The 23,380-nt window shown below is 44.8% G+C and overlaps 1 long non-coding RNA gene across 2 annotated transcripts in view; it reads right to left on the bottom strand.

The window, feature by feature from the left end:
• Nucleotides 1-10,006: 10,006 nt before the first annotated feature.
• Nucleotides 10,007-23,380, bottom strand: part of LOC135008857 (uncharacterized) — a 168,924-nt gene continuing 155,550 nt past the window's right edge. For both annotated transcript variants that reach the window (XR_010208480.1, XR_010208483.1), the window contains one exon: nucleotides 10,007-11,651. This is a non-coding gene — a long non-coding RNA (uncharacterized LOC135008857). The remainder of the gene's footprint in view (nucleotides 11,652-23,380) is intronic.

Genomic DNA, 23,380 nt, shown 5'->3' with positions numbered 1-23,380 from the left:
CCCCGAGCTGGGCACTCGGGAGAAGGGGGTTTAAAAGTAAGTGCCGCGGCGGGTGTTAGGGGGTCTCGGCGCCCCCTCCAATCTGGCGCCCAGGTCGCCTGCCCCCCTAGCCCCCCCCCCCTAGTTTCGGCCCTGCTCATAGTCTATGTGCTCCAATGTGGCATGGACTGATGTGAATGTTTCAAACCAATAGTCCCTGGAATGTGCTGCTCATGTAATGGCATTATACGAATTAACAATGACAGTAATGTAATAATTACATTACTTGAGCACAGTTTTTATTTCACAGTCTACCCACGTGTTAGACTAGAATGCTTTTTTCCCTCTTTGAGCACGTCTGAATATTATTATAGCTTGGACTTACAAAATAAGAGATGAACCCAGCATTTAATGTTGATGTAATAGTGGACTTCTAAAACTGCCAATTATTCTACAAATGCCACAAACAAGTCCTTCACTGATTTCGGTAGTCTTCACAGAATATCTACTACTAAGAGAAGAGATGGATCTCTTTCTGTTGGATAATGTAATCTAGTAGAGATCAGAAAACATCATGCTGTGGGACTAATATTCTTGGTTTAATTTGTGATCTGAAAATACTTGTTTATTTGTTTCTTTTCTTAAAATGTTATCAGTCCACTGGCGGAAAGTAAATATATGGTATGCAAGTAATGAACAAATCCTAATTTATGTTGAATGGATACCTTTCCTTTGTAACTTTACTATTTGATACATATATTGATACATATATTGCATTGGAAGGTTTTCATTATTGAGTCAGGCTGGGTAAGGTTGGACCATGTTGCAGAAAAGGCCTTCAGTTTCCGGATATCAGAGATAAGTGTCCGCAGCGGAAATATCATGGTGTAATTTATTACATTCCTCTCTTAGGACTGACCATGTGTGAAATGTGTCTTTTAACTCAGTTTCTGGCAGTTGCATTATGACCAGAATTCTGGTATCTCTTGTCTAGAAAAATGTAACACAGATGGTAGTGCTATAATTAGTAATATAATAAATAGGGTTTCCACCTTTATAATATAATAAATAGGGTTTCCACCTTTAATTAGAGATGTGCGGGTTTCGGATTGACTCGGTTCTTAACGCCAGAATTAACATGTTCGGATTTACCCGGATTTTTCTTATTGGCTAACCAAAACACATGAAATCCGAGAGCCAATAAGATGCCGTTTTGATATTCAGGTAAATCTGAGTAAGGGGGTAATTCTGAGTTGATCGCAGCAGGAACTTTGTTAGCAGTTGGGCAAAACCATGTGCACTGCAGGGGAGGCAGATATAACATGTGCAGAGAGAGTTGGATTTTGGTGGGTTATTTTGTTTCAGTGCAGGGTAAATACTGGCTGCTTTATTTTTACACTGCAATTTAGATTGCAGATTGAACACACCACACCCAAATCTAAAGGGGGGTACTCACGGAGCGATAGTCTAAGCAATCTGACTAGATTGCTTAGAATTTAAGCATTATCGCTCCGTGTGTACCCCCTACAGCGATAGCGATGTGCAGCCCCGCGCATCGCTATCGCTGCTGCTAGATTGACAGGCCAATCTAGCGGGTCGCTCACTTCACCCACTGGGTGAAATGAGCGCCCCCCGTCTCCTCCCGCACACTCAGCACAGATCGCGCTGTGCTGAGCGGCGGGAGAGATGGGTCTTAACTCTCTCTGCACATGTTATATCTGCCTCCCCTGCAGTGCACATGGTTTTGTCCAACTGCTAACAAAGGTGATCATTCCGAGTTAATCGCTCACTGCCGATTTTTGCAGTGCAGCGATTAAGTAAAAAAACGGCAAAAATGTGCATGCGCATGGTACGCAGCGTGCATGCACTAAGTACTTTCACACAAAACTTTGTAGATTTACACAAGCTCGAGCGACGTTTTTTCATCACTCGAGTGATCGTAGTGTGATTGTCAGGAAGTGGGTGTTTCTGGGCGGAAACTGGCCGTTTTCAGGGAGTGTGCTAAAAAACGCAGGCATGCCAGGTAAAAACGCAGGAGTGGCTGGAGAAACGGGGGAGTGGCTGGCCGAACGCAGGGCGTGTTTGTGACGTCAAACCAGGAACTAAACGGACTGAGGTGATCACAGTCTAAGAGTAGGTCTGGAGCTACTCAGAAACTGCAGGGAATTATTTAGTAGCAGAACTGCTAACCTTTCATTAGCAATTCTGCTAAGCTAAGATACACTCCCAGAGGGCGACGGCCTAGCGTTTGCAATGCTGCTAAAAGCAGCTAGCGAGCGATCAACTCGGAATGACCACCAAAGTTCCTGCTGTGATCAACTCAGAATTACCCCCTAAATCCGGGTATATCCGAACTTGCACAGACATCTCTTGTTTTAATTAATGGCTTCTGAATGCCCTACTGCAAGTTTACGTCATGCACTATTTTTTTCTTTCTAGATTCTATCCATCTTGAAAAATAGAGAATTAGGGCTATATTTACTAAAGTGTGGGTTTATAGAAGTGGAGATGTTGCCCACAGCAACCGGATCTGATTGGTTGCTATGGGCAACATCCCCACTTCTATAAACCCACATTTTAGTAAAGATATCCCTTGGTATTTCATTTTTGTAAGTGAGTCTATAGGGAGATGTACTAAGCAGTGAAAAGAGTGGAGAAGTGAGCAAGTGGAGAAGTTGCCCATGGAAACCAATCAGCTGCTCTGTATAATTTTATAATATGAAAATTATAAATGCTACTTCAATGCTGATTGGTTGCCTTGGGCATTTGGTAGCATCTGTGTGCCATTAAGTACCTTTGTATGTGGTATCCCACTAAGGCTCAGTTATAAACCACTAAAATATGCAAATGCATAGCAGGCACATTTTTACAAATGCATCTATATGAAACTGTATGTACACAGGTATTTCCTGAGAGAAACGACCATCCAGTTCCTATCTACTTTCACATTTGGACCAACTCCTTACTGTTGAGCTGTGGAAGGTGCTCTGCCACAGTCTCCATGTTGCTCCATGTTGCTCCATGTTGCTCCTTCAGGGAGGCCACAATCACTTATCAAAATGGCCACCATTTGGTTTTCTGTGCATGCACAGTGCTATCTGTTCACTATATTAAAGCACTGCAGATGAAAAAGGACATGTTCCACTTACAGTAGCTACTCAGACTCCCTGCAATATCCTGTGTTACTGTATTTGACTGCTATCACCACTTATACAAGCATCGCTACGCATATACAGTCACTCACTGGTGACCTGTAGAATCCGCACAAGCTCCACTCCATGCAAAGAGTCTGTATATGTATAACTGTGAGTACAGCTATACAAATTGCAGCTTAATAAATCACCCACTGTTTAATTAAAGGGCTGTTTCGTGACTTAGAGTAAGCCGCTGTTGTATGCTAATACTAATAGTAGTACACGCATATTCAGCATTTATTCCATGACAATCTTTCCATCTCTTTTTCATAAAATATTACTAGCATGTCGGTTTCAGCTACACAGCATCACTTGCATCAAGCCTGTCCTCTTTCAGAATGCTACCAAACTGATATCCACTCACTAATGATTTCTCGCCTTGACTGCTGCAACCTTATCCTCATTGGCCTCCCACGTTCCCGGCTTGCTTCCCTCCAATCTGTTATCAACGCTGCAGCTAGACTCATGAAACTCTCCCGCCTTTCTACATCTGCCACTCACCTCCACCAAAACCTGCACTGGCTCCCATTCCCCTACAGAATCCTTTAAACTCCTCACCCTCACATAGGGGATCATTCCGAGTTGATCGTAGCTGTGCTAAATTTAGCACAACTACGATCATCTTCCCAGACATGTGGGGTGACGCCCAGCACAGGGCTAGTCTGCCCCGCATGTCAGTCCCTGCCCCCCTACAGCACAAGTACAAAAGCATCGCACAGCGGCGATGCTTTTGTATTTGAAGAGGAACTCCCGGCCAGCGCAGCTCCTGCGGCTGACCGGGAGTTACTCGTCGCTACCCCAGGTAGCAGCGGCTGCATGTGACATCACGCAGCCGCTGCTGCCTGCCCCCCGCACGATCCAGCCACACCTGTGTTGGCCGGACCGCAACCCGAAAAAGGCGTCCAAATGCTGTTGTGTCACCCCCTCCTGCCCAGCGACCGCCTCTGCCTGTCAATCAGGCAGAGGCGATCGCTAGGTAACAACGGCCTTTGGTCATCTGACATGCGCCGGCGCACTGCAGTGCTGGCGCATGTGCAGTTCCAACCCGATCGTAGTGCGCCGAACAACTGCAGCGTGCGATCGGGTCAGAATGACCCCCATAAAAGGCCCTCTCTAACTTCACTGCTCCCTACATCTCCAACCTCATCTCCCTACATACTCCCTCCTGCACTCTCCGGTCGGCCTATGACCATCACCTCCCCTCTACTGTGGTTCCTGCATCTCACGCTCAAATCCAAGATTTTGCCTGTGCAACCCCTCCGTCACTGGAACGAGCTCCCTCACTATATCAGGCTCTCCCTGACCTTGCATAGCTTCAAATGTGCACTGAAAACCCACCTATTCATAAAAGCATACCCTTCCACCACTTACCCTTGTCACCAAGTCACTCACCCCACCCCCCTACCTCGGCTACCTCTAGCTCGGCTACTTCCTGCCATCAGGTCCCCATCCACATGCTCATACCTCATGTCATCTGTCTGTGCACATGCTCTGGAAAGTTGGAACTGAACGTATGTAAATACAGGCGATCCTTTCAGCTGAAGTGGCATAACTGGGCTGCAATGAGAGCATTCTCTTTAACGGCATGTTGTAAAGTCCAGAGAGGGCATGGGGAAATGCGGACATGCATTTGGACGCAAGCCTAATTACACCTGTTTTCAGACATATGTTTTGTGCCTAGTTTATTGTGGATGCAAGTGCTCACTGATGCTTACAACTCCATGCACTAAATGCGATATCACATATTCTTACTTTTAGTCCAATTCAGCACTAGGCGCATAATGAGCAACACTCAACCGCCATCATCTCTGTCTTAATATCCAAGGCATTTTGCAGGCTCATAAAGGTTCTACATATACCCAATAAACCAGGATTGCCACCCAAACTGCCCCCCCCCCCCACCCCTTCGCCACTGGGATATGCTGCATCCTCCCCTTAAAGCTCTTACAAATGTAGTTACATAGTAACCAGGGCCGGTTCTAGACCTAGTGGCACCCAGGGCGACCATTTCCTGTGGCGCCCCCCCCCCCTCCAGGTAAAATACAGTTGGTGCCTGCCGAGGGCGCGCCCCCAAAAATCAGGGGCGTGACTCTTTCATAGGGAAGGGGCGTGGCTTCTTCATAGGGAAGGGGCGTGCCCACAGTTATCCCCCTGTACTTGTGCCCCGCTGTAGCTGTGCCCCCAGTAGTTGTGCCCCCAGTAGCTGTGCCCCCAGTTAATTTTCCGCCAGTAGCTGCCCCCCTGTAGCAGTTCCCCCTGTAGTTGTGCCCCTTGTAGCTGTGCCCCCATTAGCAGTGCCCCCTATAGTAGTGCCCCCAGTAGCTGTGCCCCTTGTAGCTGTGCCCACAGTTGATTTGCACCCTGTAGCAGTGCCCCCAGTATGTGCCCTCTGTAGTTGTGCCCCCAGTAGTTGTGCCCCCCTGTAGATTTGCCCCCAGTAGCTGTGCCCCCAGTAGTTGTGCCCCCTGTACTTGTGCCCCCCTGTACTTGTGCCCCCAGTAGTTGTTCCCCCAGCAGCTGTGCCCCAAGTTAATTTGCCCCCAGTAGCTGTTCCCCCTGCAGCAGTGCCCCTAGTAGTTGTGCCCCCTGTAGCTGTGCCCCTTGTAGCAGTGCCCCCTGTAGCAGTGCCCCCTGTAGCAGTGCCCCCAGTAGCTGTGCCCCTTGTAGCTGTGCCCCCAGTTGATTTGCCCCCAGTAGCTGTTCCCCCTGTAGCAGTGCCCCCAGTATGTGCCCCCTGTAGTTGTGCCCCCCGTAGATCTGCCCCCAGTAGCTGTGCCCCTTGTAGCTGTGCCCCCTGTATGTGCCCCCAGTAGTAGTGCCCCCAGTATGTGCCCCTTGTAGTAGCGCCGCTTTGAAACCCTAAAAAAACAAAACAATACTTACCAGCCTCGCTCCTGCTTCCGGACCGCTGCTGCTGCTGTCTCCAGGTGCTGGCTCCTTTCTATGGGAGAGACGTCATGACGTCTCTCCCATAGCAGCGCCGCACTGACACTAGGGGTCAATTTTGACCTCTAGCGTCAGTCAGCAACGCCGGCTGCAGTGGGCGCACTCGGCGCTCGCTGCAGCCGGGGGGCCGGGAAGCGGGGAGGGAGGGTGGATTAGTAGCGGCTCTTGCCACGGCGGCGGCGCCCTCAGGGTAGCGGCGCCCCGGGCAAAAAGCCTGCTTGCCCGTGGCAAGAGCCGCTACTGATAGTAACATAGTAATTGAGGTTGAAAAGAGGCAAAATGCCCATCGCGTTCAACCTTTTATTTTGTATTAAGTTGAGTTGATTCTACTGTACCTGCTGAAGAATGTTTTACGACTAGTTAACAACTACAAATCATGTAACACCTGGATAACCAACGTCAATATTTTAAATGTTGTAACCTTGGATATCCTTTTCAATCAGAAATTCATCCAATCCCCTTTTAAACGCATTTACAGAGTCCACCATTACCACCTTCCCAGGCAAGGAATTCCAAATCCTTGTTGCCCTAACAGTGAAGAACCCTTTCCTCCATTGCGTACAAAATTTTCTCTCCTCCAGCCTCAGAGTTCTTTTAATAAATAATTCCTCTGATAACTGTTTGTAGTGCCCCTTTACATTTTGAAGACATTAATAATGTCTCCTCTTAGACGCCTCTTTTCCACTGTATACATATTCAACTTAGTAAGCCTTTCCTCATAAATCAGTCCCTCTCGCCCTTTAATCAATTTAGTAGCTCACCTTTGAACCCTTTGAGTTCACAATATCTTTTTTTTATACAGTGGTGCCCAAAACTGAACACAATATTCCAGGTGCGGACGTACCAAAGATTTGCACAGCGGCAGAATTACATCCTCGTCCCTTGTCTCAATTCCCCATTTATGCACGCTAGCACCTTACTTGCCTTCTTTACTGCGCTTTGACATTGTGTATGGTTATTAAGCTTATTATCAATGAGTACCCCAAAATCTTTTTCCAAAACTGTTATCCCTAGACTTTCCCTGTTTAATATGTAGGATGAAAGTTTGTTTTTAGTCCCGAAATGCATAACCTTGCATTTTTCTATATTGAACTTCAGTTGCTGTATTGTTACTCAACACAGGGAATGAATGAGGATTCAATAAAGCAATAACTCAGTGTAATTATGTATTGCGAAAACACAATACCAAAAACGTTTACTTGATTTTCATAATCCCTGAATTGTTTTTCCATTTATAAGAAAACTAGTCATTAAATCCAATACTATTTCTATAGCACGCTTCATACTTCATATGACAGTTATATACGAACATTTGTATGGATTATAAAATATTCCCAGTATGCTGAGCCGTAACAATGCACACTACTAACTGAGAATATGTTTCCACATTACGGTTGCAGCTTACATTTATGATCCAAGGGCTACAGAGAAAAAAAACAAGTTTTTCCACAGGGTTTAGGAATGACGCAACAAGCCACAACGACGCCTGAAACCTCACCAGGAGGCCCGATCTTTGCGTCAGAGCAAGGCAAATGCTAAGGGTGTGAATGTCCCTGGGCAGGGTGGCATTTAAAAGACCATTGCCAAATTCTGAGGTGGAGCTACTCAAACAGTAAGATCGTTGATCCCTCAGCAGATGTTTTCACTGGTCCCCAGCCAGATTCCAATTCCTGAACATAGCAGATCATCCAACTAATGTACTGTTAATGCCATTTCTGCCGGATAATACCTTGTAATATAAAACAATGCACACCCCTCCTGCTGAGACTGCCTCCTCTGACAGTATCTAATGTGCTGCTTTCTATGATAGAGCAGAGCTGAAAATGTTCTATTATCAGTAGACAAATAAATGTACTGTATTATTGTCTTATTTATAGAGTGCCAGAGTTTTCTGCAGCGCTGTAAAAAGAGATGGCTACAGAGAGGGGGGACACAAGCAGATATTGGGGGTGATTCCGAGTTGTTCGCTCGCTAGCTGCTTTTAGCAGCAGTGCACACGCTAGGCCGCCGCTTCTGAGTAGCTCGAGACTTACTCCTACACTGCGATCAGCTCAGCCCATTTCGTTCCTGGTTTGACGTCACACACACGCCAGCGTTCGCCCAGCCACTCCCCCGTTTCTCCAGCCACTCCCACGTTTTTCCCTGACACGCCTGCGTTTTTCCGCACACTCCCAGAAAACGTCCAGTTTCCGCCCAGAAACACCCACTTCCTGTCAATCACACTCCGATCACTTCAACGATGAAAAATCTTCGTTCGGACGTGAGTAAATCTACTAAGTTTTGAGCTAAAATACTAACCGCATGCGCACTGCGAACCATGCGCATGCGCATTTTTGCCTTAATCGCTCCGTTGCGAAAATCGGCAACGAACAAACATCTCGGAATGACCCCCATTTTTCTATAAAGTCTAGAGAATGTTTTGTTTTCAAGAACCTAGGGGTCTATTCATGAAGCAGGGAAAAGAGTGGAGAAGTGAGCCTGTGGTGAAGTTGCCCATGGCAACCAATCAGCTGCTCCGTACAATTGTAGAGTATGCAAATTCTAAATGTTACTTCAATGCTGAGTTGCCATGGGCAACTTCTACACTGGCTCACTTCTCCACTCTTTCCACTGCTTCATGAATAGACCCCTTAATATACTGTATATGTGGGACAGCATTAAAACTACATCCAGGGCTGCCATCCCTTATAAAAAAAAATGTGTTGCTAAAGTGTTATAAAAATATCCCAACAAACAGCACTTTTCACACTCAACAAAAACTGAGTTGTAAAAATCATTAATCCCTATCAGGATCGTAAAAGTCACATTGTGCCTCCAAGATTATTGCTGAAACAAGCATACATATAGTATTTATTATCTTTATATGCTTCATCAACCATTCATCCCGCATTGCACTGAGCGGCTCTTCGTTTCTCATAGGGAGCAAATAATGTAACTGACTTCTTCCCCAGTGAATGGTAGTTATAGGGATCATGGCTCAAGCAGATTGGCAACGTTGTCTGAATATCCATGTGCATGCATTATTGAGTAATATAGTTTAGCAGCATCTAGTGTGTTTTATTTTTTTTATGGTCACTACAATTTTACTGACGGATAAAATATGTATTTACTTTTAACCGTTTTAAATTTACTGGCAGTTGTTAATGATGCCTAAACGTATAACTTTCTAGTGTAAATGGAACAATAATAGCACATTGTTGCACTGTGGGACAAGAGTTGGGAATGTTTTATCTAAATGTTATATAATCAGGATAGTGTAAGCAACTTCTACAGGCTGTGTAATGTACATTTGTATTCTTGACAGGGAACGGTTTGCCCCTTGTACGAAGCCCAGTTTTCCATAATCTCAGTCTGTTTAAGAGTACCTGGTTCTAAAAGTTTCTCAGTGTGCAATAGGAAATGGGTAAACTCATTAGCTCGAAAGATCCTAATCAGCTGTTATATCTTGTGCTTTACTGGCATTGTCATAAATGTATTGTGCATGCTGGAACTCACATTTTCCTACCAGTCTAATTAATCTATGTTCCCATTTCTTTCTCAGTTTTAGTAACATGAAAATGATAATAGCATTTCCCAGAAGTTGTATTTGTAGTCTCTCTGGCCCTCATTCCGAGTTGATCGCTCGCTGACGTTTTTCACAGCGCAGCGATCAAGTGAAAAAGTGGCAATTCTGCGCATGGTACACAGCGCGCATGCACTAAGTACTTTCACACAAAACTTTGTCGTTTTATCCAAGCTCGAGCGACGTATTTCAGTAGCTCAAGTGATCGAAGTATGATTGACAGGAAGTGGGTGTTTCTGGGCGGCAACTTGGCGTTGTCAGGGAGTGTGCTAAAAAAACGTAGGCGTGCCAGGCAAAAATGCAGGAGTGTCTGGAGAAACGGGGGAGTGGCTGGTCGAACGCAGGGCGTGTTTGTGACGTGAAACCAGGAACTAAAGGGACTGCAGTCATCGCAAGATAGGAGTAGGTCTGGAGCTACTCAGAAACGGCATGAAATGTTTCCTGTGCAGTTCTGCCAACCTTTCGTTCGCACTTCTGCTAAGCTAAGATACACTCCCAGAGGGCGGCGGCTTAGCGTTTGCAGTGCTGCTAAAAGCAGCTAGCGAGCGATCAACTCGGAATGAGGGCCTCTGTACGTACACAACTTTAAAGAAAACCATATGATGCAGGGTTGTCGGCCCCGGTGAAGGCAGGGGAAATAGCACAGGGTAAAAGGATATAATATAAATAAAAGCTGATCTTTATAATACATATTTGTTTTCTTTGTTAGGTAGTAGGATACATCATCAAATGTTAGGTATAACGGCTGATCCTACTTTTAACACTAGTCCATCTGTGGAGCAAATCACACGTTTTATGCACTGCACATGCTCTGTAACCAAGTGTATGCAACTACAGGCTATGCAGAGTCATATGGGTTAGTATGCAGGATTGGCAGCAGACAGCGACAATGGCAATCCCAGACTGCAGGCGCCGAGCATGCCAGTAAGGTTAACATATAGCGATGTGTGCGGAGTGTTAAATAGTGTTACATTAGTAAAAAAATAATAATTATTATGTGCTACAAAAAAGTGCTAGATTAACAATTCATTTTAGGGTGTGTCAACGGAATTAAGAGCTATGCAGAAATGTACAGAAGCATAATAAAGCCTATTTACAGACGTATTTTTTGATCCAAGATACGGCTATGGCAAGTACATACTGATAATGACGACATACAGATACATATATGAGGTGGTCAGACTGCAGAGATTTGCATAAATCTGCATACAGGCGAATAAGTGCATTCAGGACCCTATTCAGTACGGATTGCAAATTCTGCTAAAAAAGCAGAATTTGCAATGTGATTTTTTGCATGCCGGAGGCCGCCCATCGCAGGGCAAGGCTGCCAGCATGCTACCCGCCGCCCTCCAACTGCGACGACGCTCTAATTGTGTTCGCACAGCAATTCATGCGTGGTTGCAGAAACTAGGGATCTTTCTGTCGGCGCAGCCTGGCTGCGAAGGCAGGAGTCCCGCCACCATCTTTTCGTTTGGAGTGGCTGCGTGTAACGTCCCGCAGCCACCCCCGTTGACCCACCCCCATTTTCCCTGCAAGGCCCTGCAACAGTCCATGAACACCTCTTGTCCACCCCACGAGCGCTTCTGCCTGGGAGAGGCGTTCGAAGTCAATGCGAGCCAACCGCATTAACTGCGTGTACACACACAGGACGAGACCTGCACGTGCACAATGCGGGACAATCTAAAAAATTGTATTCGCATTGCGCTTACGATGCTACCTGAATAAGGCCCTCAGTCCCATTTACACAAAGCAGGAGCAAGTACAGCTGTCTTTTGTTCAGCTTTGCATCAGCCACATATTGATATCATTTTCACATATTCTAATTGTACAAATATACTATATCTGTGACCATTTGCACTGCAATAAGGTTATGTAAGCATATATACACTGAAGGTCTGATTGACTGGGACAGGGAGCATGTCTGAGAAGGGTTAGGCTAGCTGATGACCCTCTGTCGCACGGGCACCATGCTGAAAGGAAAGAGAAAACAGCATTAGGATAACTAAGCATCAGAGTAGGTGACCAAGGGTAGATAGAGATGCACAAAGAGGTTTCAGTACAAGTGAGATCAGAGAAAAGCTGCATAAAAAATAGGGAGATCATAGATGTTTCTATAATGGGTGCAGTGTGCGGTGCCCACACACACTGTACCCATATAATATACTTACCCCTCCGGAGTCCCGCTGTGGCGGCCCTGCACAAATCACTCAGAAAATGCCCGCCGCTGCCATTTCTGAGTGATTTGCGCATATGCACTGGAAATGTCCCCAGGAACAAGGCGCGGGTGCCATGTTCCCGGAGACCTGCGCAGTAGATGACAAAGTCTACTAGCTGCTTTAGAGGAGGGGGCCCGCAGCGGAGGCTGCACATGGGACCTTTCCTCTCTTAAACCGCCCCTGAGGGAGATGCAGTACATAAAATCAGTAAATACAGACAAAGGATACAACTAAAGAATGCGATCTATGGAAGGGTCCTCCACCATTTAGATCAGGGGTGCTCAACATGTGACCCTCCAGCTGTTTTGGAACTACACATCCCAACATACCTTGCCACAGTTTTAGCATTCCCTGCAAAGATGTAGCAAGATACAGTATGCTGGCATGTGTAGTTCAACAGCTGGGGGCCACATGTTGAGCATATGATTTAGGCACAAGGGTGGAGCAAGTTCCTTTTGAAATGACATTATCAAAAGTGGGAATAGTCTTTATTGCTGTTGCATTGCTACAAAAAAAATAAATATATATATATATATATATATATATATATATTATTTTTTTACAATAATTCTACCAGCGGAAAATATATTTCACAATTAAATCTGGTCTGCGGTAAAATAAGAGTACTGGAAATTGGAACATTAGTCTTAAATTGGCTGTCATTTCAACATGTTTGCATGATAAAATGTTGTCCAACCTTCATGACTATTACATTTCCAGAATGTGATGTGTGTTAATTAGTATTCAGTAGTAACGTCTGTCATATAAACTGCTTTGAATAGGCTGTGAATGGATTTCCTTTTTCCTGGACTCTTTAGAGAAAGAAACAAGTCATTTTTTTTGTAAAGTAAATGCCTTTATAATGTAAACCATACAGTTGTTAAGCATATTGAAATCATTCAAAACCCCTTCAAGCAAGAGGAAAGCGAGGCAGTCTTGTAAACTCTTGCTGATTTTTATTACATCGACATGACAGGAGTCAATAAATTTCCATTAAAATACCATCTTTGTTTGGTTTACATATCGAACAAATTTGACTAGTTTGCTTCCTATGCCATTCATTTTCATATCAGTGGGAAAATCTGTGTTGGAAACATGAGAGGCTCGGTTCTGGTTGTTATTAATTGAAAAATAAAACCAGTGATATGAAAGGCCAGTCCAGCAATTCTCCTAGAGGTGTGTTTACAGCCTTTTATTATACCTAGCCTATTAAGTAGTATATATATATATATATATATATATGATTTATAATAATGGAAAAAAAAATATCCCACCCTAAAATAATGGCTACTGGTGTGCTCTGGTCTTGGACCCCTGGCATGCCTGGGCCCGGGTAATCTGTACCTCCTTCTCCCCTCTCTTGACACCACTGCTTGTTTGTAAACTGGGAAAGGGACCGGTGTGTAGATTCCTCTTTGCAAAGTGCATAATTGGCACTATACAAACTGGGAAATAACTAGGGGTGGGCGAGTGGTGTTGTTGCCCAGGGCTTAGGCACCTGGTGGTGGCACTATTGCTGCCCCATGGCACACTTCAGCCAGTAGCTCTGCTGCAGAGTTTTCAAGAATGTCCCACGGTAAAGCTGCCCACGGTGCTCCTTACTAGTGTTGGCAGCCCCACCCTCTTAATGTGACATCAAAATGTCACATGCTCAGGTGGCGGGGCTGTTCAAGGGCAACACAGAGCCCTGCTCCAGCTTTGAATTCAAAAATAGATTATAACAGTAATTTGCATGTTACTGTTAAAGATAGAACAAATATGACCTGAACGGGCACTGTCTACTATAAACCAAACCATGATGTTATTTTAGTGGAAATATATTGACTAATTTTTCTAGTTATCTCCACACAAGCACAACCTCAAGCCTGCGTCCCCGCCCCTCGACCACACCCACTGCTGTCAATCACATTGCGGTAACATTCATCGAGGATGCGGCCGCAATGTGTAAGTCCTTGCAGCCGCAATGTGGCCACTGCACTTGCGCAGTTTGCCGATTTTGGCAGACTGCACTGCGGGACGCATAAGCAGCAGGGTCTGAATGACCCCCATTTTGCGGTACACACATGAGGGCTAGTACCACCATACATCCATTGGCATAAGCAGCACGTTTCTTTAGAGTGTTCATCCAGGAAAATCTAGATAGGGATATTCTGTACTGAAGGACGTGTTAAACACTACTTTATGTTGTCAATCCCCCCTCTCATATTTCCCCAATCTCACCCATAACATATCTCATCCAATCTCCTCTCATCAAATTAACCATCAACTTCTGCGCTCAGGGCCGGCAAAAGAAATCTTGGGGCCCGGCACAGTGATATCTCGGTGTGTGTGTGTGTATACATATATATATATATATATATATATATATATATATATATATATAAAAAGAGGTCTCAGATTCCAAGAGGTTTTAGAATTAAAAATCAACCCACTATTGGCAGGAACAACAAGGACTTCTGTAAACAATGGTGTCACATTCTCAATCAGTGTAGTTTCGATCTAATGGTGCTTGTCATCCAGCAAGTGAATACCGAGATTCTTATTCTTGAGAAAGAAATTAGCACCTGTGAAGCGACTGGTTTAGATTTGTTAAAATCTGATACAACGGTAGAATGGCTGACGAACTTAGAATTGAGCATTGCGACATTTAAATCAGACTTACTTTAGTTTAAAAAAAACAAACACAAAAAAGTAAGGGATGATTACAAGTAATTGAGAGTTTACCCCTGGGTCTTTTTCAGGGTGGTATGCGACAAGGTCGACCAAAACAGATGGGCAGGAGGCGTTTTGAGAAATCATACACAGACATTGATTTGCACACCTCTGATTCAGATCAATCTATCACCCAGGATAATTCATCATCTTTTTTGAGGGACGTTGGGCCTTCACGTACCCGAAACAGAAAAAATCTAGGCGCTGCAGGAGGGGAAAACATAAAAGCAGAAACCTCCAAAGAGATGACAGTCAGAGGCAGGAGGAAATAATGATTTATAATCTCTGATTATACATTTACGAACATAGAGAATAAGGTGTTAGCCAAAGGGCTGTCATTTGTACAAACATACAGACAAAGTGCTTTTGACTGTGAGGCGGAATTATTTAAATTTCACAGACAATTGAAAGTTAAGGATTTTTTTGGTAAACAGGAATGCAAGAAGAATACTGCTTCCCCATTTCCCAGCAAAAGCACTTTTGATCCACCATCTCACAATCCTTCTATAGATACGTTCATGAGGCTGGTTAGAAGGGACATTATCCCATTTATGAAAAAACAAAAAAGGTCCTAATTTAATATATCACCAGTAGAACAGGAGGCTATCATCGAATTGAGAAAGAATGTCTCGATCACTGTACATGCAGCTGACAAGGGAGGAGGAATTGTGATTTTGAACACACAGGATTACATTGCTGAAGTTAAAAGACAACTGGCTGACCAGTCTTGTTATAAAATGTTACAATATGATCCTACCTTTGGTTACAAGAAGGAAATTGATGCTATAATTTCTCTAGGTTTCAATAACGGTTGGATAGATGATGCTACGGTTAAATTCTTAACTTAAGATCATCCGGTCACTCCATTATTATACATTTTGCCTAAAGTGCACAAGTCGTTGATAAATCCTCCTGTGAGACCCATCATCTCCAGTAGAGGATCATTGTGTCAAAGACTACACCTACAGTTTTGAAAGACACCACTGATTTTTTGAAGAGACTTAATGAGTTTGGTGATCCACCTCATAATTGTATACTAGTGACTTGTGATATAACGAGTTTATACACTAATATCAAACATGTGGAAGGTATTGATTCGATTCGGAGAGCCATTACCGCTAATCCCCACTATAAAGGACCACCTTGTGAGTTCTTATTGTTGCTAATTGAGATTATTTTGCACAAAAATGATTTCTTATTTGAGAATACATTTTTTCTTCAATTACAGGGCACAGCGATGGGGTCAAACATGGCCCCATCGTATGCCAATTTATTTATGTTTGCATACGAGAAACTTTACATTTTGGGTAACACTATTTATTCTAAATTTGTTTCCTTTTATGCACGTTTTATTGATGATATTTTTATGGTGTGGACAGGGAACAGTAGGTCTTTAGAGACCTTCATGCATTCATTGAATTCTATGACAAGCACCATCAGATTGACCTATACGAGCAGCCCTCTACATATAGATTATTTAGATGTCTCCATCACGATTAAGAATAATACATTTGAGACCTCCATTTATAAAAAGCCCACGGATCTGAATTCAGTATTGTTAGCAGATAGTTTTCACCCCCAACCCACTTAAAAAGGGACTCCCCTACTCACAACTGGTACGAGTAGCAAGAATCACATCGGATAAGTCCGCCTTACCAGATGCATTGCAAAAAATGGGAGAGACCTTTATACAACGTGGTTATAACAGAATGGAAATCAATGATGCCATTCAGAGATTTCTGACACTGGATCGGGATGCACTCCTCAGCGGAACTAACAATAAAACACCATTGGACCGTATGGTATTTGCAAGCACATATTCCATCTCTTCCCGCTGGCTTAGAGATTCCATTCAGAGGCACTGGCACATCCTCCAGATGGATCCAGCCATTGGGGATGCCTGTGGTAGTAAACCTCTTTTTGCTTATAAAAGAAGTCGCAATCTGAAGGACATGGTCACAGTGTCCGATATAAGTCCACGAGTATCCAAAACCAATTGGCTTTCACTTAAAAATGGAGCATATGGATGCAGTGGGGGTGTCAATTGTCAACACATGCTGGTTGGTGACTCGTTCCAGCACCCTACCTCTGGTATGAAATACAACCTTAGACATTGCATGACATGTGAAAATAAATTTGTGGTGTATCTGATCCTATGCCCATGTAAGTTGTTATATATTGGCAAAACCATCAGAAGATTAAAGGAGAGGATAGCTATGCATCGCTCAAGTATCAAGAAAGCTATGTCTATACTTAAATTACAGTAAGTACACCACCAGTAGCCAGATATTTTGTAACGGCAGGTCACTCTATAAGGGACATTAAATTTATGCCCTTGGACCAGATTAAACCTTGGAAAAGAGGGGGAAACCGCCATAAGAGATTGTTACAGCGGGAGTGTGAATTTATTTACAATTTCAACACAGTTGCACCCTACAGACTTAATGAGGAATTGAATCTTAGTTGTTTTTTGGGATAAGATTTGACCACTTGGCAAGGAGACTTCTTGAGGGCTGCTTATTCATTTAATAGCACTGCTGACTTGTAATGACAGCTGTTGCTATAATGGTAGTATCAATGCATGTTTCATTTATTAAATTTTTTTAGGTTTAGATATTGTTTATTATTTGTTTTTGGCTTTTGGATTGGATATGTTGTGCACCAGGTTGAATTATTATGTGTGGAGTGCCTGTCAGGCTTAATGTGATCACCTGCATTAGTTAATCTCTTAAATTGAATGGGCACTATATCCATGATTAGTTTGTGCTCTCCTTATTGGAGCAGGGGACAGATTGTTTATAGCAGTGGTTCTCAAACTCGGTCCTCAGGACCCCACACGGTTCACGTTTTCCAGGTCACCCGGCAACTGCACTGTGTATCACCAACTGTCACATTTAAAAAATCTACAGGTGACCTGCAAAACATGAACCGTGTGGGGTCCTGAGGACCGAGTTTGAGAACCTGTGGTTTATAGTATCTCCATGGATACGAGTATGTGCTATTGATCATTGGTCAGGAATGCGGCCCGTGCAGTGTTTCCGGAAGTGACATCACTCGAGGTGCATGCCGGGACCGGATACGCGTTCCACCGCGGGCATGATTCCACGCTAGGAACTTCCTGGACCGAGATGCGGACGAGACTGATAGCAGGTGAGTTGAATTACACACAGGTGCAGGGTGTTACGGAGATTTTGGCAGGCGCTTCAACACATAAATAGTAGCTCATTGTTCAGTAAGTTTAATGCCCCAGAGGAAGGTGCTGTCACCGAAACGGCCGTCAGGCATCAGGAGCACAGTCTCCATGTCGCATTAATGGAAGGGACATGTAATGTATGAATAGCCAGCATGTTAACCCTTGCCAGATTGCCATACTTTTCCTGATGGATGTTGTTATCATTGTTATTTTTGGAATACAAGCACTTTATGAATTTATACTGGTGGTGTGCTGATTTCTGCATTAGCTGGGAAGTGATTCTTTGGCTGAGCTTACATGAGTATGTATGTATATATATATATATATATATATATATATATGTCCACAAATAAATATTTATATATTAAAAAAGGAGCCAGCACCTCCAAATAAATGAAATAAAGTTTATAAAAAAATACATCACGGCATCTCAGATAATAATGCAAGTGCATGATGGAAGGCAATAAGCGGAGGACTTAAAATGGACATAAAACCCTGAATTAAGGGCATTGATTAAAATGAGGACGGTGACTCACCACCCTGACATTCTTTAATGAGTATACCATGTTACCATTTATAGATACTGTACCTGGCTAAGGTGTCCCAGTACAGCGGCAGACGTTCCCGATGACCATAATGGGTGCTGTTCCCTTCCATAAATCTGCGGTCAGCACACTGCTCCTCGGCAGCAGCAGGGAACAGGGAAGCACTGATGCAGCATGAGCACCTTGACGCTGTGACGCCAGCACCACTGGGACCAGACCAAGTGATGGGGGGCGTGGGGTATGGAGGCTGGTGCGGTCAGCCTACTCTTTTTTTATTTTGTTCAGTCAGTTGGTGAGTGAGCAGTTAATTGAGTATTAATGAAGATGGTTTTGGTGTCACTGATCCTCAGGGGCCCGGGATGGTTGTCCCCTTTGTCCCTCCCTGTTGCCTGGCCTCTCAGCACCTCAATTTTCTATGAACAAATTACGTCATGCTGTAGCGCTTCCAATTTATATTTTGCCCATTAGAGCTGGACCGTGAATTTTATATAGTACATGTACAATTCAATGCACTGCTCAGTTCCTCCAGGGGTGAAGATAATTTGTCTGCGAAGTTAAGGGGAGGGTGCCGCTTTGCAGCTATATCCTGTGATCCTGTGTTATTGAGTAATCCCATTGGAATACTGGCAATTTTGCTAACATTAGGGTGTGTCTAGGCACACCTGAACTCAATGTACACACATCTATGCAAACACCATAGACGATGTGGTTCCTAAAGAAGTGTTTCTCAACTAAAGTCCTCAGGGACCCCTAACATTGCATGCTTTACACATCTCAATTACTGGCTGACACATTTAGATTAACAGGTGGCGCAAATTTTTATAATTTGACATAGAGGCAGTCTGTTTTTGGATAGGTTTGTTCTCAGAAGGGAATAATGGGAGCAGGCAGTTTGGGAGTGACTAAGGTACATTTGTTTATTGTCACAACTGAGGGCCTGAGCTGACGGAAGGCAGCCTCAGTTGTAGGGGCTGAGATGTACCGGAACCTGGGAGGTTGTATCAGACCCCTGGACATGTAAGTAACATGAAGAGAAACCGCCCGAAGGCGTGACCACGACCACTTGAGTAAAAGTCAATGATATTTATTTATGACAAACTCCATGCATCACAGTAGCAGTAAAAAGTAACATAAAAATCAGCAGAGAAATAATAATACAGTTCCTGGGTACTACAGGGTGGCAGGGGCCACAGAGCTCTGGTGGTATGAGACAGTTCTTATTATCTGCAAGTTGGAAAGTCCTTACCAGGCTCAACTGTAGCAATGAGGAAAGCCCAGGGTCGTACCAGCTGGTGTTCCAGGGAAAGCTGGACTGCTGTAGATAAAATGCTGCTGTGGGTACTGGTTAGAACCAGACAGGTGTTGGCACGGAGTGGATACTGGCTGGAACCAGTTAAATAATAAATAAAGCTTGAGAGCGATGCAATATAGATGAAATGTAGAATTTGAGAGCGGAGAAATAATAATACCGGTGGAGAGTGGTAAACTGCAGAAAGGACACCGGCCCTTTAAGAGAAGCTGTACACTGCTGGAAGCTGAGCTGGAAGCAGGTGATGTTGTAGCTGGAAACAGGTGAGTCCAGAATGGATCGGAGAGTCAGGCTACACCGCAGATGGAATGCTGGTGCTGGTCTCTATAGCAGAAGTCTGGAGACAGGAGCTGGAACCTGGAAGACAATCACAGTAAAGAGACAAACTGGAACTAGGTTTGACAACCAAAGCACAGACGCCTTCCTTGCTCAGGCACAACCTATTTATACCTGCAGCAAGGAAGGCATTGGCTAGGCAATTATGCAAATTAATAATACTGACAACGGATTGGTAGGAAAGATCAGCTGACAGAATCCAAGATGGCTGCGCCCATGCAGACACTTGGAGGGAAGTTTGGATTGTAATCCATGTGGTCTGGAAAACAGTAATGGCGGCGCCGGCCACCGGAGACAGGAGACGTCAGGCTGACAGATGCACATCCGACCACGCGGACACAGCGGAGGCCGCGGCTGACGTAATCGCCACTCTGAATGCAGAAGCTCAGGGACGGCGGCGGAGGCCGCGGGAGACGCCATGCCAGATGTATAAGGCGTTACTGTGACTGCGTCCAGAGAGACAGGAGAGGATGCGGGAATGTGCACATCAGGATGACAGATGGGATCCGGTCCTGGAGCGCTGAGCCAGCCTTAGAAGGCATCTGATAGGTAAGAAATGGCGTCCAGATACCCGGATCGTGACAGCACCCCCCCCCCTTTAGGAGTGGCCCCAGGACACTTCTTTGGCTTTTGAGGAAACTTGGAATGGAATCTCCGGACCAAGGCAGGAGCATGGACATCAGAAGCATTGGTCCAAGAACGTTCCTCAGGGCCATAACCCTTCCAGTCAATAAGATACTGAAGTTGACCGTAACGGTGACGTGAGTCCAGGATCTTGGCTACTTCATACTCAACGCCTCGTTGAGTTTGGACTTTCGGAGTTGAAGGAAGTGAGGAATGAAACCGATTCAAGATTAGCGGTTTCAACAGGGAAACATGGAATGTCCTGGGTATTTTTAAGAAGGGAGGCAACTGGAGTCTGTAAGCAACAGGATTGATGACTTGATCAATTTCAAAAGGACCGATGTAGCGAGGTGCAAACTTCATACTGGGAACTCTTAACCTCAAATTCTTTGTGGATAACCATACCCGATCACCCACCTTGAGAGCAGGAACTGCTCGACGCTTCTTATCCGCAAACTTCTTGTACCTGAACGATGCCTTGAGCAGAGCTGATCGTACGCTCTTCCAGATATTGGCAAACTGATGCAAGGTGATATCCACTGCGGGAACAGAAGTTGCTGGAAGCGGTTGGAACTCAGGGACTTTAGGGTGGAATCCAAAGTTGGTGAAGAATGGTGTTGAAGAAGATGAAGAATGATACTGGTTGTTATGACAGAACTCGGCCCAGGGAAGTAATTGAACCCAGTCATCTTGAGAGGAGGACACATAGATGCGGAGGAAGGCCTCCAAGTCCTGATTCGCCCTCTCAGTTTGACCATTGGTCTGAGGATGGTAAGCCGTGGAAAACTTTAGCTTGACTTGGAGGACTTGACATAAACTTCGCCAGAATTTGGCTGTGAATTGAACTCCTCGATCTGAGATGATTTCTTCAGGAAGACCGTGGAGTCGGAAGATCTCTTGTATGAATATTTGAGCCAACTTGGAAGCTGACGGAAGACCGGTGAGAGGAATGAAGTGTGCCATCTTGGTGAACCGGTCAACTACCACCCAGATGGTATTAAACTTGTTGCACATGGGCAAATCTGTAATAAAATCCATCGACAAATGGGTCCATGGTCGACGGGGAACAGATAGTGGAACCAGTTGCCCCGCAGGCGACTGGCGGGATACTTTATGTTGAGCACACTTTGGGCAAGATGCAATAAACTCCAAAACGTCCTTTTTCAGAGTTGGCCACCAATAGGACCTAGAGATAAATCCAGGGTTTTTTGGATACCTGTATGTCCGGCAAAGCGGGAAGCATGGGCCCAATGCATGAGCTTCTTCCTTAGTGTCGGCTTCACAAAACTTTTCCCTGATGGGGGCGTAGAGTCCATCCCTACCGTGGAGAATGCCAACGGATTTATAATAGGATGCTTGTCTGAAGACTCTGACTCATTTTCTTGCTCCAATGAGCGGGAAAGGGCATCGGCCTTGCGATTCTGAGAGCCCGGACAGAACTGGAGTTTAAAGTCGAACCTGGAAAAGAAAAGTGCCCATCTGGCCTGACGAGGGTTGAGACATTGTGCGCCTTTCAGATATAGAAGGTTCTTGTGGTCTGTAAGGATGGTGATTGAATGAGAAGCTCCCTCCAACAGATATCTCCACTCCTCTAGAGCGAGCTTGATGGCTAGCAACTCCTGGTCGCCAATGGCATAGTTGCGCTCCGCTGGGGAGAACTTCCGTGAGAAGAAACTGCAAGGATGTAAATGGCCATCTTTAGCCCTCTGAGATAACACCGCTCCTACTCCAACGGAGGAGGCATCCACCTCTAGGATGAAAGGAGAGTCGATGTCAGGCTGTTTCAGGACAGGCGCAGAGATGAACCTCTGTTTTAAAAGATGAAAAGCTTGCATGGCTTCTTCAGACCACTTGGACGGGTTAGCACCCTTCTTGGTGAAAGCAGTAATAGGCGCCACAATGGTGGAAAAGTCTCGTATAAACTTTCGGTAATAATTGGCGAACCCTAAGAACCTCTGGACCCCTTTGAGGGTTAAGGGTACCGGCCAATTCTGGATTGCTTGTAGTTTCTCAGGATCCATCTCTAGTCCGGAACCGGACACAATGTACCCTAGAAACGGAATGGACTTGACTTCAAAGACGCATTTCTCTAATTTGCAATAGAGATGATTGACACGGAGACGGGACAGAACCTCCTTTACCCAAAAACGATGTTCCTCTAAATTGTTGGCAAAAATGAGGATATCATCTAGATAGACCACGACATGACGGTATAGAATGTCTCTGAAAATCTCATTGACGAAATGCTGGAAGACAGCTGGAGCATTGCTCAATCCGAAGGGCATGACGAGGTACTCATAATGTCCGTCACGGGTGTTAAATGCGGTCTTCCACTCGTCACCCTCACGGATCCGGATGAGATTGTATGCACCTCTCAGGTCCAGCTTTGTAAAGATGGTAGCTCCGCTAACTCTGTCAAAGAGCTCAGTAATCAGGGGTAAAGGATAGCGGTTCTTGATGGTAATGTCGTTCAAACCTCTGTAGTCGATGCACGGCCGCAGACCACCATCTTTCTTTTTTACAAAAAAGAAGCCTGCGCCGGCTGGAGAAGAAGAAGGTCGAATGAACCCCTTTGCTAGGTTCTCTTTAATGTATTCCTCCATAGAATGCGTCTCAGGCAGAGACAACGGATAAGTTCGGCCTCGAGGTGGAACCTTCCCTGGAACGAGATCAATCGGGCAGTCCCATTCTCTATGAGGAGGAAGGATATCAGCAGAAGCTTTACTGAACACATCCGTGAAATCTTGATATGGAGGAGGTGGAA

Source organism: Pseudophryne corroboree, chromosome 2 (genome assembly GCF_028390025.1).
Source record: "Pseudophryne corroboree isolate aPseCor3 chromosome 2, aPseCor3.hap2, whole genome shotgun sequence".
In the NCBI taxonomy this organism is placed as follows: domain Eukaryota; kingdom Metazoa; phylum Chordata; class Amphibia; order Anura; family Myobatrachidae; genus Pseudophryne; species Pseudophryne corroboree.
This window is presented reverse-complemented; position numbering and strand designations above follow the sequence as displayed.